The sequence below is a fragment of the Poromitra crassiceps genome (genome assembly GCF_964638095.1).
Source record: "Poromitra crassiceps genome assembly, chromosome: 28".
NCBI classification, from domain to species: Eukaryota; Metazoa; Chordata; class Actinopteri; order Beryciformes; family Melamphaidae; genus Poromitra; species Poromitra crassiceps.
Window position 1 is genome coordinate 10,573,454 of NC_139651.1, and position 13,962 is coordinate 10,587,415.

The following is a 13,962-nucleotide window of genomic DNA, read 5'->3' on the forward strand; positions in this document are numbered from 1 at the left end:
ACACACACACACACACACACACACACACACACACACGTACACGTCACGTGCCACCATAGACCTACATTTGGCTACCACAACAGTTATTTGGGCAGTAACGTTAGACCTAACCAAATAGTATTGTACCTGCTTTTTCTGACACATCGAGGTGAGCACATCTAGCAGTACACATGCCACTACGTCCCCTGTCAAGAGAAGAAGCATTCTCCATCTTGTGCCTTTTCTGTCCCACCACTAAAGCAAATTGAATGTGCGATGAGAAAGATACAAGTAAGAAGAAAGGGACCCTACAGAGAAATTGTGTAGGTGCAGGTTAACTACAACACAACACCATACAGAACTGTGCTGCCTGCCTGCAACATACACAGACCACCAATTCACCAGGAAGTGTCTGTGTAAATTAAGTAGCCAATCAGTGGGCTGTGCAGCGGGATATAAAGTCAGAAGTGCCTGTAGTTTGGCTTCCTGCTGAATTCCAGCCCAATTCCAGCACTGGAGTGTGTGTGTTTTCACTGTTGAATAATAGCCTATATGTAGAAGAGGGGCATACCACCGTGGGACGAGAGAGACGAGCTATAGAGGAAGCAGAATATGGATGAGAAGCTCTCCACTTTGGTGCAGTATCAGTGCTGAGGAAAACACTGCAGTGCCGCTGGTGGTGTTTTCCACCAAGATACTGTGAGTGTTTCAGCTTGTTGGGGCGTTCACGTTCACTACACTGCAGAGGCAGTGATGCATATCTCTCCCCGTCTCCCCTGAGCGTGCACAGGACCTATTTCTTTATGTTACAGTTAAAGGCCCAATTCTTCACGTTGTGTGGGATTTCAATTTGTGCTAATTGCTGCTCTTAATAGTGTGCAGGTCTATATAGCACATCGCTCCTGTGTTGTTTACATTGTGTATGTAAAACTATGCTGACCTTTTTATACAGATTCAAAATACATTTGAAACTTCTTTTGCTTTCACATAGCCTACATAGTGTAATCATTGCATCAACAGGCATCTCCGTTAATTTGCTAGCATCAAATCGCCAGGTCTTTGCTTTTATGGAGTGTAGGACTACATAATTTTTTTTTTTACATGTCAGTTATGGATTTGGCATTTGTACTCCTTTTTATTGTTATTAGTGTTGCACGATGTACGGTGGCTGCTTTATACGAAGCTACCGTAGGACACTATACTACCGTCAGTACCGTGGAATGACACTATCAGCGGCACAATGTTTTCCAGCAGTTTCACAATTTCACTGGTTTCTGCAGTCACAATAGGATCTTGACGTTAGTGCGCCCTCTTCTGTGTGTTTGTTTCTGTGCAAGCCATGCTTCTTGTCATCAGCAGAAGCTTCCCCTCATGCTAAAGTTTGATCTGGAACTACTATCTGGAACTTTGTCTTTTTACCGAACGAGGAAGGCAAAGCTCTAATGGCTCATTTCCACCGCAGGTAGTAGCGCGATCCCGCTCCGCTCGACTCGATAAATTGTCTCATCCCACCGGTTTAAACTGTCCCAGCCCGGGTTGTATTGGAGTCGAGTCGTGCTACTTTTCGTACCTGCCTCGTCGGGGTTCTATTCTGTCAACCCGGGTTCATACGGTGACGTGAAAACATTGTAGACGACTGATTGGCCAGGCAGAATCGTGTTTACTCTATCTACTGACTGTCAATGCGCTGCATACCAGTTTAGTGGGCTTACATTCTATTCTGTTATGTTATTTACATCAGTCTTTGTGTTGCTGCCTTCGCCTTTGTGAAATAAAGTCGTGGCGGTGGTTTCAATTGTTTTCAGAGTGAAAAAAGTCCGCTGCTCAGCAAGCTCCTGTAGTTAGTTGAGCTGCAGCGCTCCGCTAGGCCGCAGCGGGTGTTTGGTGAAGCTGCGGTCTTGCCTGAGAGGCCGCGGGGTACAGGGCAGGCTTCACTCTGTTGCGCCTCTTCCGTCCGCGCGCAGCGCAGCGCATGCCTGAGTTTGACTAACTACAAAGTGATATCCATTTTCCTGGCCGATTGTCACATTCGCCCATGTCCACTGTAGGTCATTTAGAGGCACCAGTATTTCATAAACAGTTTAAAAGTTCTGTGGATGGATTTAATTGTTATGTCTACTTCGGCTATAAGCGAAGGACAGATATGCGGGGGCGGGGGTGGGTGGGGGCAGATGATCCGCGGTGGAAGCAAAACGTCCATCGAGCCGAAACGATTAGAGCCGAGTGGGGACGAGCTGTGCAGGGCTGTTAAATGTGGTGGAATTGAGCCATTAGTGTAACATTAGATGATGGGCAGCCGATGTGCCGGCGTTGGAATAAACTCATAACATTACAGGCGAAAGGACGGAGGTAACACATCTAACGTTAACCTGCTGCTGAAGCGTCTCAATGCTAACGTGGTTTAATAGCTAGCAAACGGAGTGTGTGTCAAAATGCTTGCTAGCATTAGCTCCCGACCCACGATAGCTGTTCCCCTGGGAGCAGGGTGTGTTACAGCGGATTGTCACCAGGGTGCGTGCTGGACTCAACCCGTGACCAGGTAGGGATGTTGGCTATTGCAGCGCCACATGGCTCAACATAAACAGTCACTCTGTAATACAAAACTGCGCATCATATCGTGTCTGTCATTTGGCGAAGCAGTAAATGAGCTGTGCGAAGCCCGGCCTAGATATACTCCCGAGTTGAGGCGGACAAGGACAGCTGCGGACACCACAGACGCGTGGTAGTTCTGTTTATGCTCGTTTCTGGAGTCGCGGACGAGGACGGGTGGACTATGGGGAGAGAGGAGGAGAGGCTGGTAAGGATGCTGACGACTAGTCGGTTGAACGTTTAAACGCCCACTCGCTCACTAGTCGGCATGAGAAATACTAGTCGGTTAAACGAATAATTAAATGATCATAATAATAAACGGTGCGGACGGGAGCTGTTGTGTCTTTACCAGCCACTACTGTCTCTATCCCCCCTCTAATGTCTGGATGTAAACAAACCAGGCATGTGTTAGTGGGAGTGGAGCATTGTCTGTAACGTAGTGCAAAGGAGCGGAAGGGAGATGGCATCTCATAAAACCAGCGCAGTTTGGCAGTATTTTGATCCAGCAAATGAAAATATGGTTATGTATGTATGTAGGCTGTCAGATCAAACTGGCATATAACGTTAACCACTCCACCCACATTCAGCACAGGGCATGTGGATGCAAGGACATGTGGACCTTATTGCATTGCTAACGCGTTAGCCAGACAAGCTAACTCGTTAGCCACACAAGCTAACGCAGCTCATATGGCAACGAATGACTGCACAAGATGCTTCCACTCAACTCTGTTGAATGCAAAGGCTTCTGTAAGTTAAACAGACTATATTTCCCCTGATTACACGGCGCTGAGGGTATTTAATTATTCTAATATGACCAGAAACAGTATGGCCGCTAGGCCCGCTACTTCTGTTTTATCTCAGACAAAGAGTTTACTGAAGACAAGAGGAGACGCTCTTCTGCTTCCTTTACAACAGCACATGCAGTCATTATGTTGCAGTGGAACAAACTATTAGGCTTCGGGTTCTTTATCAATCTAAGCTCTTTGGCACCAATGGTGACGTGCGTTGTTACAGGCCATTACCAATATCGTCCCGATATACCGGGCGGTCTCTACCGTTAAGTATTTGAATTTGTTGCAGTGGACTGGTAAATAATCAGTGACATTTCATAGCTCAATCGGCTTTCAATCAAAACGATTACGCTTTGTGTAATGCCGAAGAAGGATGGTTTTCCATTCGGCCTGATGCTCCTATATTGTAACCCCTGCTCAGTCAGCGTTAGTGGTGACCAGATGTCGCTGCTGTTCGGGTACCAGAGGACCAAACGATGCCTTGTGCCTGCAACAGGAAATGGAGTTCTGCCGGGGTCAGGGAGGTCACGAGCTGTGTTGGTAGCTGGGAGAGTCTCACATTTCCTGTGATAGAAAGTCGGCCAGCAGTTCTCTTGTGTCTGCTTTTTCGATCGCCTCTCTTCTGCTGCCCACAATTCTCCCACAACACGCCATGGCCCCAAGAGCCACATGATGGCTTTCATATCCATGGCCACTTGACCTGGACCAGACTCCAGACCTGGACCAGACTCCAGACCTGGACCAGACTCCAGTTGTCCTCTCAATCAGTGCTCGCTCCTAAACATGTGACAGGAAGTGTGTGCTCGGTGCACCGCGGCTCGAGCGACCTCTGGGTTTGCTCGTAGATGAGCTCGGGTGCAGCGCGGAGGAGTCTGCAGTGCCGAGTCGGAGCGTAGACGACGTCAACATGGCCCCGGCTGCAGTGTGTCTGTCCCACCACTTCCTCTCTGTGTTTCTGATTGGAGGCTATTGTGCAGGAGTTGCATTGCTCTGCTAAACTTCGCCCGCAGCAGAGCTTCATCTGATCTGCAAGCAAAGGTTACTATGAATGCAAACGATGCTTGAAACGGAGGGATTTGTTTATTAAGAAATTGTCACATTGACGTCAGTAGTTTGAATTCAAATTTACAGCAGAGTTCAAGAAAATTGCACAGAGCGTATTTTTTGTTTATCCGTGGTCCTGTCTGTACCTCAGTGGTCTTTAGGGAAACAAAAATGGTTCTTTTTGTGCCGTCTTGTCCCGTTATGATGTGCAATTGTGCTCTAAAGTTGTGAGTATGTGTCTGACAATAGCAGCAGTGTAGTTTCTTCTGAGGGAACCTACTTCTTGATGGAACCTACGTCTTCAGGTTAGGATGAGAGAAGAACAGGGCAGAGTGGTTGAGCTGCAGCTCCAGCAGCACAGACTCTGCCTGCCTGCCTGCTGTCTCTCCCAGCTCTCCCCTCCCCCTCTCTCGCTGCTGAGTGTGGCCCTTTAGGTAAACAAGCATGGCTACTCCTGTTTCTCGCCCGTCTCTGTCTCTGTCTCTCTCTCCCTCTCTTTCTCTCCGTCTTGCTTTTTCCCTCTCTCCCTCCCTCCCTCTCTTCCTCCCTGTTCGACTGGTGTAAATCTTTTATAGCTCCTGTCCTACCAGCACAATCTCAGCGGACACTCAAATGCCATCTGAAGCCCTTTGAAATCCAGCCTACTCCCCCCACACCCTCCTCCTCCTCCTCCTCCTATCCTCGAAGTGAAATGGAACAAAATGGCGGGCCCCTATCCTGTCGTCTCCCTGAGGGACAGTAGAGCCTCATTTGGGGGTTTCGGAGGTCCGACTCCTGATGGCTGATCATCATGATGGCGTCTCAGCGTGTGCCTGTTTACTCGCTAGCCTGCCTCTGCACCACTCGTGATCAGACGTCGTCTTCCCTGAGTCTCTTGTACATCAGAGGGAAAAGGTTCTCTTGTCTGCCGTGCTGCTGCTGCTGCTGCCTTTTCACAAAATGTACTTTTGACAGATTTGGCACTTAGAAAGGGAATATTTTTTCCATTGGAGAGGTCGTGTGCTTCGTCAGAATTTCAGGAACTAGTGCATTGCCCGTACGCACACCCTGCTGAGAGCACTGTTAGCGTGTTATTAATACTGAACGTAGGAATGGCTCGTGATGGGGGGGGTGGCGGTCCGTGCGGTAACACAAGTGGAACTGAAGTTTGGTTATCTTAAGCAGTTAATTTAGCATTTATATGCCTGTAAGAATATCTATTACTATAACAGAGCAGGGCTAATCTGCTGTGTAGAGGCCGCTCACATATAATGTTAGCATTTTTGCATGGAAGAAGCGCCGCCTGGAGCCGTTTTTGTGAGGAGAAATAAACAATGCGGATCGTGGTATGGTGATCTGATGTTAGCTTAGCAGCTGTTAGCCTTCCTCATACCTTTTTTACATCTAAAGTCGCCCAAAAACGCCGGAGCGCTCTGAGAATAGACGCTGGTTGCAGCGCACTTTCTCTAGACGTTGTCCGTGTGCGCCCGCATACGCTCTCTCCCCTCATTGGAAACGACTGAAAAAAGAGGCTGGACCTGAGGAAAAGAAGCTAGGTTGACACAGGCCCTAAAAGAGGCACCACATCCTTGGCCCCATCCTTGAAACACCTGGTCTGATTTGGCACTTTTGAACTTCTTTATTTGAAAATGATAAAAACAAAGTATTATGCTCATGTTTTGTTGTTGTGTTGTGTTGTATTGTGTGCCTGTTAGGTTTGATGTTCTTTTTGGGCTCCTTTTGAGCATTCATTCATTAGAGAAGAATCCTTACGATTATCATGTTATTGAATTGATTTCAACCACATCGCCCAGCTCTATCCGTACGTGGCATTGGACATTTCCTCATTTCCTCAGGACATTTCCTCAGGACTCCTGAGGTTAGTCGGCCAGGTCTGGCAGCTGATGGCAGTCTGTGATGTGTCTCTCTGGTCTTGGCTGTTTTGGTTTCCTCAGCCCGTCACTGATAGAGAGGGAAAGAGACCAGACAGACAGACAGGCAGGCAGGCAGACAGGCAGACAGGCAGACAGACAGACAGACAGGCAGACAGACAGACAGACAGACAGGCAGGCAGGCAGACAGACAGACAGACAGGCAGGCAGACAGACAGGCAGACAGACAGACAGACAGACAGACACGCAGACAGACAGGCAGACAGGCAGGCAGACAGACAGACAGACAGGCAGGCAGGCAGGCAGGCAGACAGACAGACAGACAGACATTCTTACCCTTTCCGTTCCTCCCCTCACTCTTAAAGCTCCCCTCCAGTCAGTTGTTCTACCTGTTTTAACGGTTGGTGTTGTATTTCAAATGTTCTTCTAACGTTCTTCTAACGAGCACCTGCTGTATAGTCCTGTCATGTGATTCTATATGACTATAAACACCAAGGAGATACACGCTAAAACATTCTCCCTCTGTAGCTTAGCTGCAAGGAATAACCAAATGACTGCGAAGATATCAGCAACCGGCCAACGGATTTCACAAGCGATGGGCCTATTGGAAAGAGCGTGACGCGAGCGGGACACGTGTGCAGCAGGGAGCAGGTTCATCGTTTGTAATAACCGGCCTTGTGAGTTCAGGCAGCGGCCGGTGAGGTGATTAAAAATGCCAATAATCAGCCTAATTAATCGGCCGGCCGATTAACCGGTCGACCCCTAATCGACATCGTCAGGGCATGACTCAGAAACGCATTAAATATCTTGAAATGACAAAATACACCGGGCTTTAAATGTTTCATAGTCTTCTCTATCTTTGTAGGTGCGTCTCAGATTGTCTTCTCGTTGTTGATCTGGCTTCTAAAGCACGTCTGTCTGTCACTCTCAAACGTGTTTGGGATCGAGAGCAATCGCTGCTTTCAGAAGTGGCTTCATTGCGGAGTCAGACTTCTGTCGTGCTCAGACCGAGGCACCAGCCTCATTTTCCTCTCGGCCCCGGGTCGTGAGCAGCCCTCCTCTCCGTGTGGGAGATCATCTAGAAAGCTAGCTGAGATGCTGAGGTGTGGCTGATATGACAAAGTGTCCGGTGGTGGTGGGGGAGGATCTGGTGTGAATCTCAATCATCAGGGCCCTTTAGCAGGCCTGGCCTTTTGATGGGCCAGCTGCAGCCATTCAATCCATCCATTTACATTGAAATGCAGCGACAGGAAGGGGGGAGGGGAGGACACTACCGAGGGGGGAGGGGCCTGCACCGCGCCGCCAGCCATACTTTGTTTCCCCCCAGTCTGCCTGCGGGGCCATATATACCACAACACAAAGGCTCTGTAGCCTCTTTTGACCAGCACACGCATTTTCACCCAATCAGCTCTTTTCTCTCTTTACAGCCGGGCGATTCACCAATCAGCTCTTTTCTCTCTTTACAGCCGGGCGAGTGCTGGTGATTTGTGAAGGTTGTGGGTCATCATCCCATCAACACTCAGTACCTTCACACGCACAGTTAAGTCCAGCGATGGTTATAGCTTGATGAGGCTATTTACTCAAGACTACTGTCCTTGTCCCAGTATACAAGCACGGGTGGGAAATTGATTTATTGATGGAGTCGTTGCCTCCGCTACCATAGGTGGCGATATCCACTCTTTCAGCTTGTAGATGCGTCACCGCAAGGCTCCGCCAATTCTATCAACTGGTAGCAGCAAGTCTCTCAAATGCACACAAAGCTGCCCCTTGTTAGCTCAATATACAGTTGAAACTAAGATATTCCATTGAAAAAATAATATTTCTAGCCACAGATTTAGCTACTACATCAACGAACTTCAGCTTTAGCTTTAGCGAATCGCTCCCTGGACGCTAACGTAACAGTTTTACACGCCGTTCGACTTCCGGGTCAAAGGCTGGCCACGGGAACTTTAGCGCATGCGCTGATCGCCTCGTTCAGCCCAGTCCCATGTTCAGTGCGACTGGCCTGTCTACATGCAGGAGTAAATCGACTCCCAACCGCATGATCTGGGTGTGTTAGCCGGACTTTTATCACTTCGATTTCAGTCGAGCTAACATGTTTACATGTATTTCAAAAGCCCGGTTTTAGGCGGACTAACGCAATAATTAAGATTTTTTTAAAGTGTCGTGTAAACGTACTGACTGTATTGTTCTACCCATGGTTGATGCTACTTTTTGCAATGAGAAGCCTCAGAAGTCCTACTTGTGTGTGGTGTTCTCTATCAAGGCTTATGTCTGGAGCCTGTGTGGAGGCCGTGGTGTTTGGACTTCTTGTTGCTGGCTCACTGTGATGCCATTAGGGCCGTCATCTTTTGGCCCAATCCCACCGCAGCTAGTAGCGCGGTCCCGCTCCGCTCGACTCGACTTTTGGTCTCATCCCACCGGTATAAACCGGCCCAGCTCGCTTTGATTTGGGGCTGAGTCGTGCTACTTTTAGTACCTGCCTCGTCGGGGTTCTATTCTGCGAACCCGGGTTCATACGGTGACGTGAAAACATTGTAGACGACTGATTGGTCAGGCAGAATCGTGTTTACTCTCTATCCTACTGACTGTCAATGCAGCGCTGCATACCAGTTTACTTACCTACTCTTCTCTTCTATTATGCTCTTCCATCAGTCTTTTGTTTTGCTGCCTTCGCCTCTGGTGAAATAAAATCGGCGCGGTGGTTTCAATTGTCCAAAAGTCCGCTGCTCTGAAGCGCTTGTGTAGTTAGTGCTGCGTCGGCTCCGCTAGGCCGCAGGCGCTTGGTGAAGCCGCGGTTTTGCCTGGTGAGAGGCCGCGGGGGTAGAGGCTTCACTCTAGCGCAAACCCCGTCCCTCGTGCCCGCCCCTTTAGCAGCGCTTGTGAGTTTTGACTAACAACAAAGTGATATCCATTCTCCTGGTCGATTGTCACTTTTGCTTATGTACACTGTAACACCCGCCCAACATGCTGTGATGCTATGAGCTGGCTGCTCAGGCCAGGATCAAGGACTGTGGTCATGCCAGCACTGCTCTCTCTCTCTCTCTCTCTCTCTCTCTCTCACTCACACACACACACACACACACTGTAGGTCATTTAGAGGCACCAGTATTTCATAAACAGTTTAAAAGTTCTGTGTATGGATTTAATTGTAACGTTATGTTATAGCATATTTCGGGACATGGGTGGAGGGCAGATATGCGGTCGCTTGGACGACCAGGTGTGGGCGGGGGCAGATGAAAGGCGGTCGAAGCAGAACGTCCATCGGGTTGAAGCAAGTAGAGCCGAGTGGTGACGGGCTGTGCAGGGCTGTAAAATGTGGTGGAATTGAGCCAATAGATAAACTGTGGTTGAGACAAATGAGGCCAGTGTGTCATCATCCTCCTGAGTTCATCCAGCTCTCCAGGAGAACTTGGATCTCCTCAGAGGTGTGTGTGACGGTGATGGAGCGGATCGTCTTGTTCTGGCGGGGTGGGGGATGGGGTAAGCACTAGGGCGATTAGGCCTGGGTTGGCAGGGTGTTTGTTTTTTAACATGTTCTGAGCTGTCTGTAAGAAGTTGGGACAGGTTTCTTCTGGGTGGTTGCAGAGACTTGTCTCACTCCTTCTTCTTCTCTCTCTCTCTCCTGGCTTCATGGTCACAAAATGAGCCGAGCTGTTGAGCCAGCGGCAGAGCTCCACACCTTTGTTTGTGTTGTAAGTGCACTTTGAACTGAGCGTGGGGTTTAGGGCCGGTGTCCACCTAGCGTCTTCTCCTCAGGTCCAGCGTCTTTTTTCAGTTGTTTCCAATGGGGGGAGAGCGTATGCGGGCACACACGGACGTCTAAAGAAAGTGCGCTGTGCCCAGCGTCTATTTTCAGAGCGCTCCGGCGTTTTTGTGCGCCCGACTCCCAGCGGAAAATATTTTAACTTTTGCAGCAGCAGCGTGTTCACTCTGTCGGTCTCTGCCTGCTCCCCGTCACATCGGAAGAGAGAGAAGCTCTTCAGTTTGTAATCCATATAATGTAGGGATGCACCGATATGAAAATTTTGGCCGATGCCGATAACCGATATTAACATTGCTGTTATGGCCGATAACCGATATTTACCGATGTCGATATGATCTGTATAAAACCACATTTTTATGATCATCACATTTTGTACATACTGAAAAACACATGTTAACACTGAATTTGAAAAAGTTATGCATTTCTTTATTTGCAAAGCCTTTGGAAAAGCCCATAAATCATAGATTTACTGCATTATTTCATATCAATGTGAAGAATTTGGCTGATAATGATAACCGATATTAACATTGCAACATCTGACCGATACCGATATGACCGATATGTTAAAAAATCGGCCGATACTGGCCGATACCGATATGATTGCCGATATATCGTGCATCCCTAATATAATGTTAGTCCTGCTCAAAGAAATACATGCGGCCATCGAATTCAAATGCCTCGTCCATATTCTCCAAATCGGGTAAATATTCAGCCATAACTTACAAAATCTTTTCAGCTCCGCTATCTGTTACCCCAAACAAACATGGTAGCTCTCTCAGTCCCTGCTTTCCACCTCACCACTGCACCACAGCTCCACTGCACCACAGCTGACTTCCCGCAAAGGGAGTTTCTATCTCTACCACCGTGACCTCAATACCCAGTGTGCTTTGTGCCCTGCAGAGAAATCAGGGTTTCCGCTATATACATTTAACTCTTGACCCCCCGCTGCTTCAAAATAATGGTAGATGTAATGAAAAATCTCATTGAGTTGCATTTACAACACACTCTGCTTTTATTTTGAAACAAAGGATGCAACACATGGCACTGTTTTGGTTGTGCTTTATCCGATCATGTTCAGCGAGGCAAAGGAATATTTCACCTACCAATGGGATAAGAGGAACACAACATTCGCTCTCCCTAACCAAGGAGTACAGCCAATCGGAGGCAGAGTAGGGCGGGTCTTGCAAAGTAGTTTGGTAGCGATGTAGTGTTAGCTAGGGCTGGCACGGATCAGAAAACCCACGGATCGGATCGCGTGACGGATTTTGAGCCACGGATCACGGATTTTTCGGATCAGCAAACAAATATATATATCAGATTTTTTCTCTCAAAATTTGATTTTCGATTAGATTTTTTTAATACTATTATAATTCTCTAACCATTTGTTGCCCTGCACAGCTCAAAAAATATTTTTTTGTCATAAGTGACACAATGTAGCTTTTACTCTGAAGGCAGAACGACCCAACTTCCTGTTTTAGGTGGCACTGCTATGCCTAACTTCGTGGCTGTTGCTTGCACCAGCCACATGACACGGGTACAGACCTACAGACCAGACCGCAGGTCAGTCTGGAAATATAACGTTGATGCTACGTTAAGCTACTCAGTGGCCCCACGTGTTGTTTTGTTGTTATGTGTCCTAAGGCAACATTTCACCGTCCGGTGATAATGTGTTTGTGAAACGTGTGCGCGCGTGTGTGTGTGTGTGTGTGTGTGTGTGTGTGTTGTGGCTCTCGTTATCTGACTTGTGCAGCCCGCAGCACGCTGATCGCATTCCTGTGCTTTTTCAGAGGTGTTGAAATAAGTTTGTGTGACGCTGTCTTTAGTAGCCACTAGCCACAGCCTTCAGACATACTTTACAGCAGCGACAAGGGATGAGGAAGCTCACTTGTGCTTGCCATGATTATGCCTGTCTGTGTCTGGCTGCGCTGGGCGTTCTCATACACTAACGTTAAACGTTAAATGAAACGAAAGGGGGGGGGGGGGGGGTCCGCGGACCATTGACGTTCCGAACCGCGTTCCGAACCGTGGGGGCTGATCCGTACGGGTCACGGATTATCCGTGATCCGTGCCAGCCCTAGTGTTAGCATGCTAGCCTGCAGCATGGCTCAAAATGGTTTATGAAATCTGCCGAAGATATGGCCTTATTTGAGAAAGAAGTTAAAGTGTAACTAACCCCCAGAACACATTTTTTCAGCTTTTAACCAATATATATGGCTTTTGGGGTGGTGTGTGAAGGATTCTGGTCAAAATCTCCACATCTGAGACCAAACTGTTAATATTCTACAAACTGTATCATTTTCAGCAGCAAAAGTGCCCTCTATGGGTTCAAACCTGCTTTTTTTTTACCCTCCAAAATGTGGTACAACTTTACGTCACGTTCCACTCCCCCCTTTCCCACTCATGTGAAAAAATGATTTTTTCATGTGATCATTAGCTAACGCCAGCGCCATAAAAGCAACACAGCCTTGGCAAAAATGTGTGTTTGTAATCAACAGCCAACCCATGGCATCGCCCCAGAGACTGTTGGCAACGTGTGGACGAGACAGACTCGTTAGTTGACTGCTTGTCTGATTTGAAAATGTCGTGTGATACCAGGAAATGGCGACTGAATAACGTTACACTGCCAGTCAAAGGTGTGGACACACCTGTTTTAATGTACTATGTTTTTCATTCTCTCAAAGCCATTTGTGTCTATGTATGAATATCTTTCCAAAGCCTGTAACTTTTTTCAGACGCTACAAACAAACATGACATTCAATAAGATTACTTTTATACAAAAGTGGAAAGCACATAAATGGTACAAAGCACATAGGGTTATTGAATAGTAAATCTGTGCATTTCTCCGACCCCTGGCGTACTACACGCGCACGACCCCTGGCGTACTACACGCGCACGACCCTGGAACAACCAACCCCTCTTGCCCCTCTCTATAATCATGTCATGATAGAATCATTTGATCATGGCAGTGGTCAAAACAAGCTTGTTAATGCAGCAGGGCCATGTGGGAAAAACGGTTTCCAACTGAAGCCATCAACTGCACCAATTTCAGAGATTTCTATTCACATGAATTAGTTGTACATAAACAAATACGAAAATCGGGTCCAGCTCGAAAAATACCAAAATCCCCCTTTAAGAATATTGAGGCCAACATGGCGTCTGAGCGTTTCTGCTGATTCGAAGGCAAAATACGAGAGAAAACTGGCCCTGATCGGGCTTGAATCATGCCTCAACCTGTTATGCTTCTGTCATGTTTCTGTAATATAGCTGTTTTACCAGGGTTTTGCTTCATAAGTGCTTATGCTTGTGCCAAGCCAGTTAGCATTTTCATAACAAGCAGCACAGTGCATATTTGGTTACTGAGTCTGAGTCATTTAGTCATAGCAGGAGCAGACAGTAGCTAGTGGTGTGTTACAGGAGCAGACAGTAGCTAGTGGTGTGTTACAGGAGCAGGCAGTAGCTAGTGGTGTGTTACAGGAGCAGGCAGTAGCTAGTGGTGTGTTACAGGAGCAGGCAGTAGCTAGTGGTGTGTTACAGGAGCAGGCAGTAGCTAGTGGTGTGTTGAAGCAGTAGCTAGTGGTGTGTTACAGGAGCAGGCAGTAGCTAGTGGTGTGTTACAGGAGTAGCAGTAGCTAGTGGTGCGTTGAAGCAGTAGCTAGTGGTGTGTTACAGGAGCAGCAGTAGCTAGTGGTGTGTTACAGGAGTAGCAGTAGCTAGTGGTGCGTTGAAGGAGCAGCAGTAGCTAGTGGTGCGTTGAAGCAGTAGCTAGTGGTGTGTTACAGGAGTAGCAGTAGCTAGTGGTGTGTTACAGGAGTAGCTAGTAGCTAGTGGTGTGTTACAGGAGCAGCAGTAGCTAGTGGTGCGTTACAGGAGCAGCAGTAGCTAGTGGTGTGTTACAGGAGCAGCAGTAGCTAGTGGTGTGTTA

General features: G+C 47.8%; 1 protein-coding gene across 3 annotated transcripts in view; it reads left to right on the top strand.

The window, feature by feature from the left end:
- ankrd11 (ankyrin repeat domain 11) overlaps positions 1-13,962 on the top strand; it is a 169,534-nt gene that overhangs the window by 917 nt on the left and 154,655 nt on the right. The window lies entirely within an intron of this gene.